General features: G+C 45.2%; 1 long non-coding RNA gene and 1 pseudogene across 1 annotated transcript; one reads left to right on the top strand and one right to left on the bottom strand.

Moving 5' to 3' along the window:
* Nucleotides 1–741, bottom strand: LOC119270856 (annotated as a pseudogene).
* A 3,907-nt stretch (nucleotides 742–4,648) lies between these two features.
* Nucleotides 4,649–6,512, top strand: LOC119270855. The gene is made up of 3 exons (XR_005134331.1): nucleotides 4,649–4,937; nucleotides 5,024–5,091; nucleotides 5,173–6,512. It is a non-coding gene; the product is annotated as an uncharacterized LOC119270855 (long non-coding RNA).
* Nucleotides 6,513–8,562: the final 2,050 nt, after the last annotated feature.

Below are 8,562 nucleotides of genomic sequence, written 5' to 3'. Positions count from 1 at the left end.
GTTGATTGTAAAAATAAATAAATAAACGAGCTAGGGGGAAGACTGTCGGTAGTACAAACCAAAGTACTCCCTCCGTTCCAAATTACTCGTCGTGGTTTTAGTTCAAATTTGAACTAAAACCATGACGAGTAATTTGAAACGGATGGAGTACATGTACAGTACAATACGAACATGCTTGCCAGCATATAATTACGTACGCAGATAGTAGGTCTAGTGCAAACACACACAAGCTAATATATAGCTAGTTCAAGGAGGATGAGATTGAAAGAAACATAGGAAAACCTACACACAAATTAGCTAATTAAAGCTTAAGGTTGAGATCAAGATGCTGCGGTAGAAGCATCTGTTTCTCGTGGTCCTCGAGGCACGCGCGTGGCCAGCTCCTTGCCGGCACCGTAGCCGTCCGGGTGGCCGGCTGGTCGTCGTGGTCAGCTTGGAGGTAGAGGTGGGCGTTCCAGCTGCCGACCCTCTCCTTCTTGTGCGTGTTCTGGTGGCCTCCCAGCGCCTGCGACTTGACGAACTTCTTCTTGCAGAAGAGGCACGAGAACAGCCGCCTCGATGATCTCGCTTCGTCGACGCGGCTGCCACTGTGGCCATGGCCATAGCCGTCATCGCCGACGGCAACGGCATCTGCTGAAGGCCAGAAGGATGAGGATAGGGCTGCTGCTGGTGATGGTGGCGGCATGGGGGCCAGTGTCAGTGAAGGTCTAGAGAGCAGGCTGCGCCATGGGGAGCCTCCATTGGAGAAGAATGGGAGATATTTGCAGGCCAGCTCAGCTTCTCCTGTGGCTTTCCTTCACTCTCTAGCCTACTGCTAGTGCTAGCCATGAGTGTACCACTTGCTAAATCTAGGAGCCGCATTATTGTGAAGTGCACCAACGTCTACCACGGGTGGGCCCACCAGCTATAGCCAACTAGAGGACCACCAGCCCACAAGGATGCCGAGGCAGATCATGGCTACAGAGGTGGTAGCATTTTGGCGGTGATTCTTCTCTGTCATCATCTTGTGTTGTTGATCCAATTCTTTTATGGAAAGGTCAAAAGTTCGGCAAATCTTAACCATGTTTCCACTAGACCAAATATTAAGGCCAAATCAAGCGAATGCAATCTTTCAAAAAAGTAGGCCCTGTCCATCATCTTGTGTTTTGATACTTTGATCTGATCTTTTAAGAATGTAATAGGTTAGGTGTTATGCTGTGCTACCCAGGTTTTCGCCCCATGATACTCGTTTCGACGGCGAGCGAGTATGGTGGGTTTCCTGGTAGTGCTAGAACTCGCTATGCCTCTTTCCCCCCTCCTGTTTTTCTAGCTTGAACTGGTTGTATTTCCGTTCGTTGCAATGGAAAGGGGTATAAAGCCCGGTTCTAAAAAAAAAGTAGGCCCTGTCTACCACACATCTAGATATGCCCCAGTTATTGGACATCTAAACGACTTAATCAAACGTTGATAGAAAAAAAATCTTGGCTTAAATCTCCGTGTAAAATCAATGACATAGAACTTAGATGTGTAATAGATAGGGCACATCTAGTTGTGATATAGCAAGAAGGATCTAGCTTTGCGAGGCCGGTTGACTCACAAAGAAAGTCGGATCTTACTCCGGAGGATAGGTTCGTTATGAGAGCGGGGGTAGCATCAATGCCAAATCATAACCTCGTCCCCGCCGATGTTTGTGCCGGGGGAGGTGATCGCCCTTAAATATTTTGGCGGGTGGCTCTTCCTCTAGTGATATTGGTGAACGCGGCGGAGCAAGCTTTTGTAGGGGCGTTTCATGAAGGTGGGTATGGCGGCCCTTGACAGAGGTTGCGCTGACCGCTACTAGTTGCGGTATGACGACATAGTCAGTCCTAGAAGTATAGTGACAATGTAACACCTAATTAGTATTTGGATGTGGCTTGGTTAAAAAGATACGCCTAGTAATGTCAGATCAAGATTCCTTTTGTCGAACTTTGGATGAAAAATGTACCGATGCGATGGGACGCGGCTAATCTGCACCCGAGCTCATATGCTCCCGCATGAACAGTAAAATCGAAAAAAAATCAAAAAAATTCAAAAAATTCCAATTTTTTTTTGAGAGAAACATTGACAAAAGTTCTAAGTGCCTGCAAACATTCGTCATGAAATCAAATTCCTAGAAGGCGTGGCAAAAAAAACAAAAATAGTACTCTGAAAAAGCTACTTTCAAATGCATTTTGAAGCACTGAATGTGTTTTTTTGCCACGCCTTACAGGAATGTGATTTCATGATGAATTTTTGCAGGCACTTAGAACTTTTGTCAATGTTTCTCTCAAAAAGAAATTGGAATTTTTAAAAAAAAATCGATTTTTTTCGATTTTACTGTTCATGCGGGAGCATATGAGCTCGGGTGCAGAATGGACTTTTCGCGATGAGATGTCCATCGCTATAGTAATGTATAGCAGTGCCAAGTCATTGCCATGGCGAACCAGCGCAATTTTTTTGAGCAGTCAACAGGAGGCGATCGCCAACCTGAACTCATTTTTTGTATTAATAAAGACATTCGGATCAGTGATTACATAGCTCCGCGGAGCAGAGAGAGAAAGAGAGAGAGAGAGGGAGAGCGAGAGAGAGAGAGGAGAGAGAGAGAAGGGGGAATCAGCTACAGATAGATTCACACCACAGCAGTAACGGGGCATAGTCAACGCGGGAGGGGGGCCGGACCACCCACAATCGGAGGTGCTCCCGGACTGAATGCCGCAAGTCAAGATCGGAGCTCCGAATGTTATCGAACACCATCCGGTTCCGGGTCTTCCAGACGACCCAAAGGACACAACACATCGCCGTGCTTAGAAGCGGACGAGCCCAGGAGGGGTGGCAGGCGGTGAAGGCACGCCAAACAAAATCGACGGGCATATTGCGGAGGCCGAGAACGCACTCCCACATCGGATGCAAGCGGAGACACTCGAAGAACTGGTGCATGATCGTCTCAGCCCGGCCAGGGCAAAAGCGGCAGTCATCATGTTCGAGGAAGCCTATCCGACGCAGGAAGCCCTGCGTACGAGTGTTACCGTGTCGAAGAACCCAGACAAACACTTTGACTTTGGTGTGCCTTGGCCGCTTATACTTTTCGAATTACACCCTTGGATTATGATCTTCAACATCACTACCATAATAACTTTCTTCCATTTATCCTCTTCAATCAATCTTGCTAAGGCAAGGGGTACGAACCAAAGCTACATGTGGGACATGTCGGCACATAACAGAAAAACCTAAACCCGCATGAGCCAGTGCAGACAAAACTAATTATGTTTATAACATTCAACAAGATCCTAGTTACACGACACATAACTAAATGTGCCACTTATACTTTTCAAATTGCGGAACACCATGAGATTAGGATCTTCTTCAACATCAGCACCATATATGACATTCTTCTCATTGTCCTCTTGGGGCAAGGGGCACAGACGTGATGCATGTGCACATGTCGGCCCATAACAAGCAAAGGTATACATGGCCAAAACGAGATGCCTCCACAGACACACGTACTGATCAGTCGTGTCCTCTTCAGTTCAGTTCGTACGTTGTGACAAGCTCTCAATTATCATTTACGACTAGGCCTGGGCATGCATGCCATGACAAACACTTCACTTCAGAAGAATAGGCCTGTCTCAAGTCTCCGTCAAATAGTATACATCGTCCTCCTCAGAAGAATACCAGTATGCGTCGACTGTGTGCATGCTTGCTCGATATTCGCCTCCACAACAGTGCTGCTGCTGCATGAGGGGGCAAACCTCTCGTGTGGTAAGAAAATTTGGCTGCTAGTTTGGTTGTTGGAGTATGACTATTTGCATTGATACTTTGAATACTGAAACTAAGAGAATATATATATATGGCAAACTAAGAGAATATATATATATATATATATATATATATACCTATATATATATATATATACCTATATATATATCTTTACCTACTAATAAACCAGCGAGTGCTTCTGGTGATACGTCATTGGACATTTTACAGAAAAGTCCTTGCGGTTTTATGTAATTCGACCCGCACTCCTCATGTAAGTCAACCCGAACCGGTACATGCCGAGGGAAAAGAAAAAAAACGCACGACGACCTTATCTCCTGCATCTCCACCTACAGGCGCCGCCACGCCCTTCCACGCCACGCCACGCGCCGCCCCCTCCAGCCACCGCCCCTCCGCCGTGCGCCGCCCCTGCCGGCCCTCCGCCGCGCGCCGCCCCTGCCTGCCACCGCTCCTCCGCCGTGCGCCGCCCCCGCCGTGCACCGCCACCACCCCTGCGGCTTTCCACCACCGGGAACACTCGACGCCGACGCCGCACCTTCCCCCAACTCCTCTCTCTCCTCCTCCTTTGCCGCACCGCTCTTCATCACCCGGCCAACTCCGTCGAAACGGGCAGGCGGCGCTGGAGTTCGCCGGAACGGGCCGGCGGGCGGTAAGAGCCACGGCGGCGGCGCGAAAACTGTCAGATTCAGGCGCGGCATCGACGGATCTGGTGGCTGGTGTGGCAGCTTGCTAGATGGCGGCGGCTGGAGCCCTACTCATCCAGAGAAAGAGAGAGACAGGGCGTGAGGGAGAGAGGAAGAAATGAGAAGGAGAAGGGGCACAGGGTGAGGGAGGCAGGTAGGGCGGTGTGCTCCTGTTGAGGCGGCAGCGTGCGGTTGCTGGCAAGGGTAGCACATCTCGCTGGAGCACACGTTGTTCCTGGCCAGAGGCCTCGGATCGACCGGCTGGGCTCGGCGCTGCTGAGCAACGACGGTGGCGGGGGGTCAAGGGGATCGTTGAGGACGCCAGCAACAGCCTCTTCAAACTACGCGTAATCACTGTACCATTGGCTGCATCGGTTATTTGTATGAGATTCACCCTCTTTGTGTTGAGGAAAGAGCCGGAAGGAGAGTACATGGACGAGGAGGGGAAGAATGACTAGGCAGATTGCCCACAACTCTGCACAGGTGCAGCCAAACAAAGGCTAGCTGGACATCATTTGTCAAGGTTTGCACACAACTACACACTGAAAATTCTAGCTGGGTTGATTCAGATCTTGGTGCTACTGCCTATCATCCATAGCATCTCCTCTTTTTACCACCAGCCACCACTACCACAATGGTACAGATCTCACCTGAACTCCATGTCACTCCCTTGCCTTAATACCTTCTTATACTTGTTGTTTGTTTGGTCCATCTTCAGTTCCTCGCACAAATCAGGTTGTCTCACCGGCCTACAGAACTTGGATATTTGCTACGACAGTCTGTTGGTTGATGCCCATCGAGAGTTCAAGACTAATCCACACTAGACATTCTTGATTCCTTATTATTTGCATTATTTTTAGATCCATTACCTTCTTGCATATCATCATCTATGCAGCACATGCCAACAAGCTCTGTCGACGTGGTGCGTATATAGTAATCTAACAAGGCAGTACACATGTATGCAAGCAGGTATGCATCAATGGACATAGGCTCCCAATTATCTTCTCGCTCTGTACTACTTAGACCACACGCAAGCACCCATTATAAGTGATTTTCTATGCATCTCGATTTCATCCCATATCAAAGATTTTTTATCTTGATTTTCTTATGTATAGCACATGCATATTAGAGAAGTCACATCCGCTCAATTATCATGTATCACAAAGTTAGGCAGTAGTAGAATAAGATCATACAGCTGCCTGTTATTTTAGATATTATCATGTATAGTAAGGTGCCAGTTTGCAGGAAATAAAGCACAATTGTGACACGAAAAGTTTGAACATAACCAACGCGGTTTTATCTTGCATTCATGAGACTCGCCTTTAAAGTGTTATCTTTCCACACACAGAGATATATGAGACCATGAGGGCATCCTATAGACAAAAAGGACATTCGAGGAATTAAAAAATTGAATCGTCTCCACAGAACAAACTGCAAGCTTTGAAATCATTGAAGTGTTGATAATTCCGTAATCTCTTAACATAGGCTGCCACCATCATGCTTTTCAGGTAGGCTAATCCTTTTCTCCATCAAGTTGTTCATTGCGTTCACGACAGTGAGTAGCACAGAACCTAAACAAATTCATAATATTGTCTGTTGATGTCCCCACCATGAAGGCCCGGAGGCTCTGTTCATAATCACCTCTCGCCATATCCGGGGAGGATTATGGTCTAGGGCTCTAGGCAGAGCGGCGCATGATGCTGTAGTGTGGCTATTGTCAATGACACGGTCGTGATGTTGTCCACTTTGTCCCGGTGGTTCGAAAGCAACGCAATGACATCATGTTTCTTCTCCTCAGCGAGTTTATTATTTTTCATAGACCTCATGGTATAAATATAAGTTCTTGATTCTTCTTCCACTCGATCATATTCATCTGCATCTACTTGGTTGAAATATATTTTTTCCCGAGTGAATACCTTGCTTCTGTACAACTGCTATGTAGGAGCAGAGTACTGAGGGCTGAGGAGACAAGTGCTGGAGAGGGTGGCATGCATCAGGATGAGGGAAGAAAGTGCTGGAGGATGTAAACATTTGGCGGAACATGTATATAGTGGTTCTTTGTGGGAAAAAAATTTATAGAGTGGTTGGTGTATACGTCCTTTTTGTGATAATAATAAATGAAGTGCATTCTGGTGCTATGGTTGTGACTAAAGATGTTAGCGGCAGAAGCAATTGCTACGTAAGTGTGAATAACCTGGTGTGGTGCCTCTTTTGATCCTGCTTTGTTTATTTTGCAAATCATTAATATATTTCCATCGCTTTTCTTCTTCCATGATTGCTCTAATCTCCAGCAGTTTTGTGTTGTTGATAATAAGTAGTTTATGCAGTTGTGATCATGAAATTGTATTGAGCAGAATAGGAAAATGTTAATGGAATAGATTATGCCTTAACTCTGTTCAAGATAGGTCTAAGATGTGATCATGGAATTTTACTTAGAAAAAAGGTTATTTGTTTAATGGAATAGATTGTGCCTGAACTCTGCTTGATTATGCTGTAACTGCTCGAGACAGGTCTCAACTTAAATAGTTAGGAAAGAAAAATGAGTGCCACCTGAATTATAAGTTTATAACACAACGTGTCTCATCCGAAATTGTGCTTACAAGGTGTTTGATCTGAAAACTACGTTCATGTATACAATGTGGTATAAAAGGTTGATGAAATCATCATATGAAAATGCTTCAGCGTTTCTAAATTACGTAGTACAGTATTATCAGTTTTTTTTTGCATTATTTCCCAGTTCTCTTGAGGTACTATTCCGCGATCCCGCCTGCCAGATAAATGAGGGGTTTTGTTTACTTAATGTGGCTGCCTGGTTAACGAAGTCATGGTTTCTGTTAGCTATTTTTTTACACTACCTAAACAACAACTCATCTTTCTACCTACAATACACACTACTCCTCGATTACGTACAAGACACGGATGGTGTTGATGCTCTGAGGGCTAATGTTCATTTTTAGAGGAAAATAATCTCAGATTTCTAACTGAACTCTAATCACATCTAGGTATGGTTGTAGAACAAAGAACATATTACACATCAATGTAATCCCTTCTAGATTGCTGTAGAACAACTAAAGTTTATGTCCCCGTTGCAACGCACGGGCAATTTTCCTAGTATATATATATATATATATATATATATATATATATATATATATATATATATATATATATATATATATATATATATATATATATATATATTATGTTGCATCCATGCTATACATATGGAGAATCTTGCTCTTCACTGTATAACATGTTTCTGTTGCCATTCTAAATAACATGGAGAGCTAAGAGTAGGTTGCCAACCAGCACTCTACATGCCTTAGTTGTGTCAAGTAATTAAGATGCTTGCAAGGAAATGTTAGCAAAGGGTTAATTCTTGTTTGTTTAATATATGATGCATATTTTCGTTAAGAATGGAAGAAAACATTATGTGAACGCATCACGTACATATTATAGCCTACTTATTCATTTCTCATCAAATTGACTTATTCAAATACGCTTATTTTTTGTATATGTGTAAATAACAATTAGAGGGAGTATGTTATTTTTTCAGGTGTAATGGGTTTTCTTTACAGCAAAGTAGTCGATTTTCACTAGCTTTCACAACTCAATGCAGCAATTGCAAACATGGTCTGAGATTTGTTTTTCTTAAATGGGGATTCGTTGCATGCATACTCTCCTCTTTCCGGCTTATAGGGTTTAAATTTGAAATACTATCAACCAAGGCAGATGATGAGTGAAGAAATGTATCTTGTATATTAGCACATGGATACCCGCTCAGGCTCTAGTTAGTTACGGAGGAGAAGAAACGCGCATACATAGGAGCTGGCCACCGGGGCTATGGAGCTGGCTGCCTAGCTAGCTAAAGCTTAAGGCTGAGATGAAGCTCCTGCTGCTGCCGCCGCTCTTCGTCGTCAAGCGTCGCCAGGGTACGCTCCATAGCCCCGGTGGCCAGCGGCCCGGCGTTCCAGAATCCAGATGCGGACACCCTTGTCTTTCCTGTGCTTGTTCTGGTGGCCGCCCCTCAGCGCCTGCGACTTGGGGAACTTCTTCTCGCAGAAGAGGCACGAGAAACGATTCGAGCGGGCGGCAGAGCTCGAAACAG

Source organism: Triticum dicoccoides, chromosome 3A (genome assembly GCF_002162155.2).
Source record: "Triticum dicoccoides isolate Atlit2015 ecotype Zavitan chromosome 3A, WEW_v2.0, whole genome shotgun sequence".
Classification (NCBI taxonomy): Eukaryota; Viridiplantae; Streptophyta; class Magnoliopsida; order Poales; family Poaceae; genus Triticum; species Triticum dicoccoides.
Note: the sequence above shows the minus strand (reverse complement) of the source record. Positions and strands in the feature narration are given on the sequence as shown.